The sequence below is a fragment of the Dipodomys spectabilis genome, unplaced genomic scaffold (assembly GCF_019054845.1).
Source record: "Dipodomys spectabilis isolate Male_0828 unplaced genomic scaffold, ASM1905484v1 ptg000026l, whole genome shotgun sequence".
In the NCBI taxonomy this organism is placed as follows: domain Eukaryota; kingdom Metazoa; phylum Chordata; class Mammalia; order Rodentia; family Heteromyidae; genus Dipodomys; species Dipodomys spectabilis.
This window is the reverse complement of record NW_024870703.1, coordinates 10,679,808-10,691,742: the sequence shown is the minus strand read 5'-3', so window position 1 is coordinate 10,691,742 and position 11,935 is coordinate 10,679,808.

The window sequence follows — 11,935 nt, the reverse complement described above, 5'->3', positions numbered from 1 at the left end:
CAGTCTTTGTTACATCATAAGAGAAACAAAATGATTTCTCAACTTCATAGAACTCTTAGGATGGTTTGTGGGGAGTTTGGAAATCCGCACCAGGGGATATGGATTAGTGATTTCTTTGATCCTTAAGAATTCTTCCAACATTTGGTAAAGAACCCGATTCACAGAAGATAGTGTTTGTTGAATGAATGAATGAATTTTGGCCATCAGTTAAAATGTAGCTAGGCCAATGACAGAGAAAGCTTTGGTTTCTCTTTGTTCCAGTTAGTTAATGGAGACACACTAAAGAGACATAAAAAAGTGATAAAATATGAATGGCTAATTTACAAACATTTATATTTCAGTGTTAGGAAATGGATATGATTAGGAAAACAGTTAAGACAATAATCAGTACAGAAGTGACTGGTTCAGGCAATGATAACTTCACAGATTACAGTTTAACAGGAGTAAATATCACACATAACACACATACATGACAGACATTGTTTCTGATTTTGATATGAGTAAATTGTCAGAATCAATTATACACACAAGAAATATTGCCAGGTCAGTTTTGGGTTATGAAATATATACTTGTTTTGATAAGACATTTCAAATTACAGTATATCTCAGGCAGCATGCAGGAAAAGTCATTTATTGTACATTTGTTAGGACATTCTTTGCACCGAGCTTCCAGTTTTTTGGTGGTTAGATCACAAATCAAAACCACAAACCACTGAAATGATATTATGGCTGAACTTAGCAGTTATATTTGCTGGCAGAGAGCATTTCTGGTAAAAATAAAACTCTCTGAATTCATTTATTGACAAAAATGCACAGTGATCATGAACGCAATTCTTTAAAAAAAAACGTTTTCCCAATTAATTCTCCTTTATTGGTGGTACAGCAGCTGCAGGGTATCTGAATTCTGAGAGCTGAATTTTACATCACAGTAAGAATCTACTCTTCAGTGGGTTCACGTGATTACAACAAAGATGTTTACCATTTGAAATCACATATTATAACAATGGTGCTATACAAAGATCACAAATATTTGGTGTTTCAGAGTCTTAACAAATAGTATGCAGTGGTTATTTCACAAAGAGACTAGATTAACAGGCAGTGTAAATCTCATGTATCTTAAGATTTAAAAAATGCATTTTATACAATAGGCTTCTGATTTCTTCACTAGCATTTCATTGTGGTGGTTTTTAGCTTCATACTTCCTGTCCTTAGAGAAACAATGAACTTCTGGCTCATGCCAACACTCAATTGGATTGATAGTTCCCCACAGGAATATGGCTGAGTGTACATTGAATCACATAGTTGACAAAGCAACACCAAATTTATAATGGATTATTTTTTAGAAAGTCAAATAAAATCTACTTGTTTTAAAAGACAGCAGTGTGAACAAAACTATCACAGTCAAAAACTTTATTTACAAAGCATTTAAGTATGTTTTAACAGCTAGTTCTTGCTAACTGCACAGACTGAGTTGTACATATAGTCTGTTAATCTGTGCAGCACAGTTAGATGAGAAAATCAGTGAGTCATTTCTATCCACACAAGGTGCTTGAAAGGGAACATTTTTTAATGCTTTCCATGATAGACAAGATCTGTCATTAATGTCAGTGCTCTTAAGCTGAAATTCTCCAAATATTTTAGTACAGTAAAAGAATTGGAGAAAAGATGGATAAGTTTTCCATTAAATGTTTAAAGTGTTTCGTTTGTTTTTGGTGCTGGTCCTAGGGCTTCAACTCAGGGCCTGGACACTGTCCCTGAGCTTTATGTTTTCTTTTTTCTTCTGAAGGTTAGAGCTCTTCCACCTGAGCCACAGCTTTACTTCCCACTTTTTTGGTAGTTAACTTGGAATTAGAGACTCACAGACTTCCCTGCCCAGGCTGGCTTGGAACCACAATCCTCTGATCTCAGCCTTCTGAGTAGTTAGGATTACAGGTGTGAGCCATTGACACCCACTTTTCAAATCTAGCTTTGTGCTATTAACCCAGGTTTTTATGCCTCTTACTTTCAAAGCTTCTATGTACTACACTGGTTTAAAAGTATTTACCTTGGTCTTTGGAAATAGAAGATACTCATTTTCAAAAGGATGATAGAGTGAGCATTTCTCCCAATCTCACACATAACAAGTTAGTCTATATTTTACAGATCATGCAGCTTTCTTTGACAGAGACTTTAAGTAACTTCCTACACCTTGAACATTTCAATGAGTCCATTTTCCATTTAGGTAGTATCAGGTCACTTATTCACTATTTTAGGATAAATAGGAAAATACCACAGAAATACAAAAATTTAAGGAGTACATATTCATTTTTGAAAGTTAAATTTGAAGTTGGATCCATTGATCCAAGAGATGGTATTTTACACATTTCTAACATTGTTACTTAGGATTGTCATGTCAACACCATGATCTATGTGGACTTATATTCTCCCCCATATTTTGTTACTCAAGCACTCTGAAACAATGTACTAGAAACTTCATTATACATCGAGATTCCCCATAAAACGAGAAATAGAGGATGTGTACACATTTGTGTGTTTCTTGTATATTCAAAATGACAGTTCTTAAGAGATTCAATTCATTGGCAGGAAAGACTCAACTAAGATTCAGTGACATAACCAAATGCATTGCCAATAATCCACCATTCTGGAATTTCAAAATGCAGTAATGATATTAAAAATAGCTTTAGGGCTCCTTCTCTTAAATTTTGTCTTTCTTCCCCCTCTTCCCTTTTTTGTCTTTGAAGGTTATTTCTGATATGTTCTTTCAACAATGAATATAGTATTTGAATAGACTGCTCCTCACTTTTTTTTTTTTTTGCCTCATTTGTGGAATTCATGATCACCTCTTGGCCACCTCTTGGAAAAGGGGATTTCTGGCAATGGTATGCCAGCCTTTTCTCTATTGATGGACTGTCATGGTGGCTCAAGTTCACTCTTAAATGTATCCAGGTTTACCCATTGGGGAAAAAATGATATCAGTAATTATCATGGGTGAGGGATTTGCTTCCTACTTGAAATCTTTCTTCTTGATTGCTCTTCTGGGGACATCACCAGTGGCACACTGCAGTTTTGTGCCTGTATGCTCTATGTATGATATTCCATCCCTTTTTCTTGCCCTTGTTTAAAAAGCCACAAATGTCTCCTCCCTGTGAACTTCCTATAGTATTCAAAAATTAATAGATGAAACCCAGGGAATTCCTGTTGCAATAACAGTTGTGGCCAGCAATTGTTATTATGGCTTTTTTTTTTTCTAAAAAGTGTTGAATTGCACCACTGACCTTGAACATCACCGTGAATGGTATGGTTATGCAAAGATGGTCGGTAATTAAGAACAATCTGTTATCTTCTAATGTCAAGGCCTTTATAAAGTTGTATATGTAAAGGCCTTTTAAGTATTAAACTCTTCTTCCTACTCTTTCTAATTGAGAGTGTAAACCCAGGCTTATTTCAAGACTTCAAGACTTGTGTCAAGAACACAAAGCATGGATTGTGGACAAAGGCGAGCTGCTTCTGGAACTCCACTATGGATGTATGGACTACAAGAATTGCCTAGCAGGTCAAGGGTTTGGATTTTTTATGATGAATTTGAGTACATTCCAGCCCTTTCTCCTGTAAAGATGGATTCTCCATCACTTACGCCACTTGACATGGTGATTATTCTCAGTGAAGATTTTTGACCTTGAGTAATAGACAGCATATGCAAATGGAGATGCATGCAATGAAGGAGACTGAGAAAGAAGAGGTTGGGCTTTGGCTGGAGCTGTCTGGTGAGTAAGACAAAAGGAAACAAATGAGAAACCATTCTCATTTAGAGCAGACACTCAAAAAACATTCAAGCTCTGGCCAACAAGGGAGAAAAACAGGTATTTTAGATAGCATGTCAGCTATCTTAGTTTCTGAAGAAGAAAAAGACAACAAGTTCAAAATACCACACAATTCTGGCTTCTACTAAGCCTGGGTGAAAGTTTTTTTTTTCCCTCCAAAATATCATTGCTGAGTTTACATTTTAAGCCTTCTTTTCCATATTTTGGGTTAGTTTTCTGGATCAAAAGGGCAAAATACACATGATGATTTTAAATACTTAAACTACACACACATATACACATATACAAACACATTTCTCAATCCTAAAGATCTTTTTCTAAGTCAACTAATTTGCAGATTCTCTATTATTCCCCTTTTACAGCAATGCAAAAGAGAGCCTAAAGGAGACCAAGGGACTTGCAATCATATTTGCATCATCTGTAGCCTTCAAACTTTATGAGCCATGTGAATCTTTTTTTGGTCATGGGGCTTGAACTCTGGACTTGGGTTCTCTCCCTGTGCTCTTCAGCTCAAGGTGAGCACTCAGCGCCATTTCTGATTTTCTATAGTTTATTGGAGGTAAGAGTCTCATGGACTTTCTTGCCCGGGCTGGCTTTGAACCATGATCCTCAGATCTCAGCCTCCTGAGTAGCTAGGATTTACAGGTGTGAGCCACCGGCACCTGGCCATGTGAATCTTTTGAAGATCTCTTTTGAAAGACAGAATTCACTCATAACCTATAGTCTTTTTATCTCAGTCTAAACCCACTTGTCACACCAGGAGATTGTCACTCCATAGGACTCCACACTGTTTATTAAACAGTGCTAAAGCACTAAAACAAGTGGCCACAAGTCATTCAAAACTAGGTGTCTAAGGTTGTTTTCTGAGCCCTAGAGTAGTCAGGCAAAGAAATTGCTGTTGTAAACCACTGGAAAAGTTGATCAGAAATCTCTTTATTATAGAGCCATCTGAAGTACACTTATATCAGAAAAAAATAAGATTAGTTTTCCTTCAAATGATAGGCTAAGTTTGAACTACAGACATTTTGATCATATATCTGAGTACACTGTACCTAGCAGGAGCCTACCATTTAAGCTTTTAAAAATCTCTTACTCTTCTTAGGGGGAAGCAGAATTCAACAGTGGATGACATTGACTATTTTTTTTCTCATATATATATATATATATATAATTGTAAAGATACTGTATAGAGGGGTTACAGTTACATGAGTAAGGTAATGAATACATTTCCTGTCTATTCTTGACCATACTCAGCACTGTGCAGATCAATAGTTTTAAGCTTCAGCTTGCAACAGAATCATCCAAAGGGCTTTTTAGCACTTTAGCTATTCCTACATGAAGAGTTTCTGATTTGTACACTTGGGCTATGGCCTGAGGTGATAATTTACATCTCTCACAAACTTGTTGCTAATGCTGTTGCTATGGGCTTGAATTTAGGGCCTGGCCACTGTCCCTGAGCCTCTTTGTGCTCAAAGCTAGCGCTCTACCAGTTGGGTCACAGTGCCACTTCTGGCTTTTTCTGAGTTGTTTATTGGTGATAAGAATCGCACTGACTTTTCTGCCTAGGATAGCTTAGAACCATGATCCTTAGATCTCAGACTCCCAAGTAGCTAGGATTACAGGTCTGAGTTACCGGTGCCTAGCTTGAATCATCTTACAGCAAAGCTTTTCCATGTGGAATATGAAGATACATATTTTTCCCCCAGAAATTCTGATAAAGTAGTTCAGGAATAGATTTTCTTGCTGCTAGTTAAAGGTTTAGCAGTTTAAGTAGCATGTCAGCATACAGGGTAAATCTGTAAATAAAATGTGAATTTAAACTCATACTGTAACCTCTGGCTTTCATATAGAGTATGATTTTCTATATTATAAAGTTTTCCTATATTCTAGAGAATATCTAAAATGCCTTTCTCCATATTATTTTAGCAATGAAAAAGTCTCTCTTGTTACTTGGGTGATATTCTCCCTTTCAATTTAGGATGATTAACATAGCAGCTAAATTTGTTCACTGTTTCTCAACTGAAAACAAACAAGGTTGTGGGCTTGATTCCTTCTAGTACAAGACTTGCTGAAGTTATTCAAATGCAAAGCCTATGTAAAGGAGTAACTAGAAAGAAGAACTCAAAGATTTATCCAGGACCTTCAGTTGGTGAAGAGTTCACCTCACTGTCAACACCCACAGTTAAAACTTAGGAAGACATAGGTCAATTCAAGAGGAAGAAGAGAGACATGAGTTTGTATGATGCACAGCTGCCTGCCTGGAAGGAAGGCTCAATTTATCCAAAGGTTTGCTGCTCTTGATTGACAATATGACTATTATTGCTTACGGCATTCATCAGCAGGAAATGCTTATGTTATGAATTTGTTTAAAAAAATGACCGAAAAAACTACCTTTTCAATTTAGTATTCCCTAGTCAAATCTGAGATGAGTGTCAAATTCAAATGCGTAAGGAACTTATTGAAATATAAAATTATTATGCCTAGGAAAGCTGAAGAGCAGCTCCCTATAAAAATGTATAATGAGAGAGAGGGGTGCAATATTTGTGTCCTGGGAATCAGCCATCGAAATGATTCTACTTACAATAAAAAATTATATATTTGAATTCTCTGTCTCCATTAAGATGACTTTCTCTGTTGCCATGTCTGTAATGTTTACTTTTTCCACTGACAAGTTTGGCTTTGTGCCTCAGTGCTAATAAAGTTGGAATATATTACAGCACTGCTGTTGAAATGGTCCTGCCATTTTCCTATGACATATCAATTGGGCTTATTTCAAGAGAAAGTTCTCATTCATTCCACTGACACATCCTTTGTTTACGTAAGCACAGTTTACTCTGGCTGTTTGTTCTTTCCCCCATGAAAATGTCTATATCTTCTTGCTGTATTTTCTGTATGTGTGACTTCATTTGCCAATGGGGTACTTTGACCGTGGCATCTCAGATGAAGGCTAAGGATGTGAGTTCAGCCTTTGTGTGAAATCTTTTGGAGTCCTTATTATCTCCATAACAAAGGAGGCATTTAAAAGACAATCAAATAGGTAGCAGCAAATTACATTCTTTTTTCATCTTCTTTTGGACTATGTATGCTTTTAAATATCTTTCTGCATGGTCATTGCACTTTTGTAAGTCACATACTTTGATATAAAATAACTGCTGTTAGGCTCTTTCTTCTAAGATTGTCATTAAGCACAGAGAATAATAAGTGCAGTGGAATTACTGTAGGAAGCTGTGCAAATATAATGGTTTCCTGGAGAAGAATGGATTTAGCCTTAAAGCTCCTGATTTGGAATCTATTTCAATCTCATTGCATTTTCTATTGGATACTTCTTCAAATGGAAGAAACTTTTCCCTCTTCTGAGGAGAAAAGAGACATTTTCTCCCTCCAGAAGTATACACACAATTATTTCAAAATAAAGCTTTATGTTCCTGTCAGATTTATGTAGCTTTCTTGGCATGACACTGTACTGGCAACCAACTATGGTAGGGAGCTACTGTTTGTACCCAAAAGCACCTTGAACCAACTTATCTCCCAACAAGGACCCATTGATTCTGTCAGGCTTCCTGTTTTTAGGAAAGCCAAGTCCAAGGTGAAGTCCCATTATATCAGGATGAGAGAATTCATAGCCAGAGAGATCTGCAGCTTCCCAAGCTGCTATAACAATGACTCCTTTTCAAAGTAGAAAAGCCTAGGGGGTCTTCTCTGTGGTGGCAATTTGATGCTAAAAGGAAGAGAACATCGGGTATCTGGGTATCCAGAGAAGATTCCTTCTCCAGATGCTGTTAAGTGAGTTGTACCTCAGTGACATAAAGCCAGGTGCCTTGAAGTCTAAAGAGCAATGGATAAAGAAAATCCAGTGCCAATGCCGGGTAAAAAGAAGAAATCCTGATTTGGAATAAGCTTTTCCCAAACTGTGATATCAACTAAGATACCCTGTTCACTTCACAGTGGTGTTAGCTCCTAGAAGTCTCTGGGATGTGTGAGAAGAATCTGAAATCCATTTATCTCACTGGTTAAAGACAATGTAAAATCAAGAAAACTAAGAAGTGACGCTGTGGCTTAAGTGGTAGAGCACTAGCCTTGAGCTGAAAAGCTGAGGGACATTGCCCAGGCCCAGAGTTCAAGCCCCATGACTGACAAAAAAAAAAAAAAAAAAGGAGAAAACTAATATTTCTATTTTTATTAGAGGAAAGTTCCCTGATAGGGAAACTTTAGAATGGCTTCAATAGATAGTCTCAAATTGATTTTAAAAAATCTCTAAATGAAAATAAAAGGTTAATTTTTAGTTAAAATATAACTAGACTTCCTGACCAAATACAGGGCTATATTAATTTTCTTAAAAGTTACTGTCTTGAATCCTTCATACCACACCTAATAATTTGACAAAAACAAATGCTTGAGATTTGTGGAATTATGTCAGAAAAAAACCAATGTATTCTGACATTTGATTTTAAAATTATGCTACTCCCTTGAACTGATGTTATTTTAGTGTTGACTTTTACATTTTCATTGAATATAAAGTGACTCTGTCATCCTAGAACACATCATTACTAATTTCCTATTCTCTTTGGTTTAATTTCTGACACCAATTCATTAAACCAGTTGATGTTTATTTAGCTTCAGTCACTTTATAAAAAGCTGTTTACTGAGTACAACATTAATGTACAGTTAGGAGAGTGTATAATTTTGTATAAAATTTCTGGTTCCATCAATGAACCTTCCATCTTTTTCTTTTCTCCTTATATTACAAGCTCTGGAATGGCTGTGCTATTTCTCCTTTAGTACTATTCCACTGGGAACCATGGCAGATTAAGGAATAAAAACTTACCAGGAAGGGTGAAACATCAAAAAGCTAATCAAAGCCCTGGCTTTTGAGCCTTGCAGCTTTTGCAGAACTTCCTTTCCTTCTTGGTTGTTTTCGAAAATTAGTAAATATCTTGTCATTTTCTTTAGAGGAATCCAAGCCAATTGTGATTCTCTTCCCCTATCCCTATATTCCCTGTATCCCTATTTAAGCATTTTGTTTTTTCCCTTCTCCGCCCCAAATTAGAAAACTGTATATACAAGATGCAGGGCACTGACATCAAATACAGTGAGAACAGGCGTGCTATTCTGTTTGTTTTGTTTTGTTTTGTTTTTAAACTGCTTCCATGGCAACAAGGTTGAAAGAAAGGTTTCCTCCCCAATGCAAGCAACAACCAGGTAACTGAGCTAACTGCATGCAGGCAAAGAGTCAGGCAGAACAAATAGGCTCAGAGCAGAACGATTCACTAGAAGTAATACATTAAGGCAACAAAATACTTGTTCACTTTCAACTTATATAACAGGGGATGAGCTACGATGCTGATGACCTGAGGATAAGCAACTACTTACCTAGTTACTGATCCCCTCCAGTAATTGAATGGGGGCATGCTTATGACATTAATAGTGACCTATGTTCCCTGTTCAGCTGTTTGCCTTTTGAAGCTGTGTGAATGGGATAGAGGAAGCAGTGTTTGGGTTAGTGTTGCTAAATCATGTGCCTCAATAATTAATGTACATTTTTTTGGGACAGCTTTGCAAAATTCCAAGCTTTACTTCAGATTTGGTATTTCAAAGCCATTCTCTTTTTTGTTTAAGCAAATTAAAACTTTTAATTTTTAATGGTTATAAATAAAGTTTCTCTCATCATTTGCAGTGGTTTCTAAAGAATGTGCATGGGGATTAAGTTCAGAAGTAGGAAAAGAGGGGCATCCAAGAAGAGTCACGGCTGCATAGATTCTCACAGCTTCTTGGGATGCTAACACTCATTTCTAAGCAAAATGCAACCAGTTATTGGAAAAAATTATTCATCAATTTTGATAAGATACCTATTTTTGAAAGAAAAAACAGTAAATCTCTTACAGAATTTGTAAGAATAATCTGAAAAAAAGAGAAATATTCTAAGCTTCATACATACATTTCCCATAATATCTTTTTGTCTCAAAGAGGATTTGGAGTGTCAAATTTCCTATAAGATTGCTGATAACAGCAAGAAACCCCATTCTCAGGGTTTTGGACAGTAACTTCAAAGAAAACTTCTTTGCAAATTTGCTAGCCACCGCAGAAATTGCAGCTAAAAACATCACTTTCTTTTTTTCATGACACTACAAATTTGGATTTCATACCATAAAAGATCTGTTGAGGAAATAGCAGCAAGAATTTCCAGCCAGAAATCACTGGCTCATGCCTGTAATCCTAGCTACTCTGGAGGCTGAGATCTGAGGATTGTGGTTGGAAATCAGCCAGGGCAGGAAAATCCATGAGACTTATCTTCAATTAACTACCAAAAAGCTGAAAATGGTAAAGCACGAGGTTCTTGGGAAAAAATTAAACAAGAAAAACTTAGGGATAATGCCTAGGCCCCAAGTTCAAGCCCCAGGATTGGCACCAAAAAATCCACTATTTCCATGTGTAGACATCACAAATAAGGCCTAATATGTGATGAGGTTAGTAAATTCTACTGACTTGTCACCGATATTAACCCCTCTGACTTGATCCCTGAAGGCTGTAAGGGCTAGTTGGCCTGTTGTAGGGTTCTGGAGGAAGAATGCCAGAGATAAGACAACCAGTTTATCTTCAAGTCAGGGACCGGTTCAGTTGAAAATGTATAAGCTAACTAGTAGTGGAAATCTATATGGTAATGATTGATTGGGTATCAGTAGCAGGACTGATGGAACTCATATTTCTTTTCACTCAATATGTCAAAACAGGTTTATATGCTAGGCTCTGGTGGTTCACCCCTGCAATCCTAGCTGAGATCTGAGGATCCCAGTTTGAAGCCAGCTTGAGCAGGAGAGTCTTTAAGACTCTTAATCTCCAGTGAACCACCAAAAAGCCAGAAGTGGAGCTTTGACTCAAGTAAGTAGAATGCTAGCCTTGAAGGAGAAACACAAAAGCCCAGAAACAGTGCTTAGGCCCTGAAGTCAAGCACCAGGACCAGCACCAAAACCAAAGAAAAGAAAACAAAAAAAGAAAAAGACACATTTTTAAAGAAAAGTCCAGGCATGGTTGCCTGCAAGTTCAGTACTGTACTGTCAAGGGGAAATGAAAGAGTCTTATCCTATTCACTTACAGGTTTGATTTTGAGGTTGAGCTGTTTTCCATCTGCTCCCCTTCCTCTCTCCTATCCTCCCATCTTCTCTCTTTCTCTCCTCTGTCTCTGTCTCTGTCTCTCTCTCTCTCTCTCTCTCTCTCACACACACACACACACATGAGGATCTCTAATCAAATCTCAAGTTTTGTTATTAGAAATGCTTGCTAAATATAAGGAAGAAAGGTGAATTTCTTTTAAACTTTTTATATCCATTTTATGACGAATATAGGTAAATAACATTCTGAGCAGTTTTCAAGCAGCTTTGAATTTGCATCTTTAGCTAAAAAAGAACATAAGAATGTGCTTCCTTGCATGCCTGTCTACCTTTTTCCATTTATAAAAAAAGGAAATTAACCTGGCATGAACTCCTGAGAACCCCATAGGCATTTTGAGGTTATTCCATACATATAATTTTCTTTTAATGTATGTATCTCTATAGTTTAGGAGAGATGGAATAACGAGGATCTCAGTTAAACAGTGACTAATTCTCAGAGAAATCATCTTCTAACTACCATTCCTTTATTTTGCACTGGTGGAATAGAAGCTTTACTAGAAGTAAGACTGAAAACACTTCATATTTGCTGTGTCTTCTAAGACCAGTGTTTTCAGAATGATCTAACTGCTGGTGGAGCTGTCTGTCCTTGTGGTGTATTTGGGCTAGACTTCAGCTCAATACTCCATTTTATGTACCAACTATTTAATTATTAAAATGCACCCTGAAATGTATGTTAATAATATCAAAAGGGAGCCATTCTTTTATAAATGAGGATATTATCAAATTATCAACTTGAGAAATTCAGTCATTTTATGGCTTAAGAAATGGAAGGGAAGGAATTATTGAAAACATTTTTATGAGACAGCTGTACAGGTTTAGTGTACTCCTCTACATAACCAATGAAATGGAAAGTGTACCAAACGTATCCTTTCTTTTGGTTGTCCAAGCCAGCTTTAATTTTTATATAAAACTTGCAAATAAATGCTACATTTGTACAGTTGTCTCTGG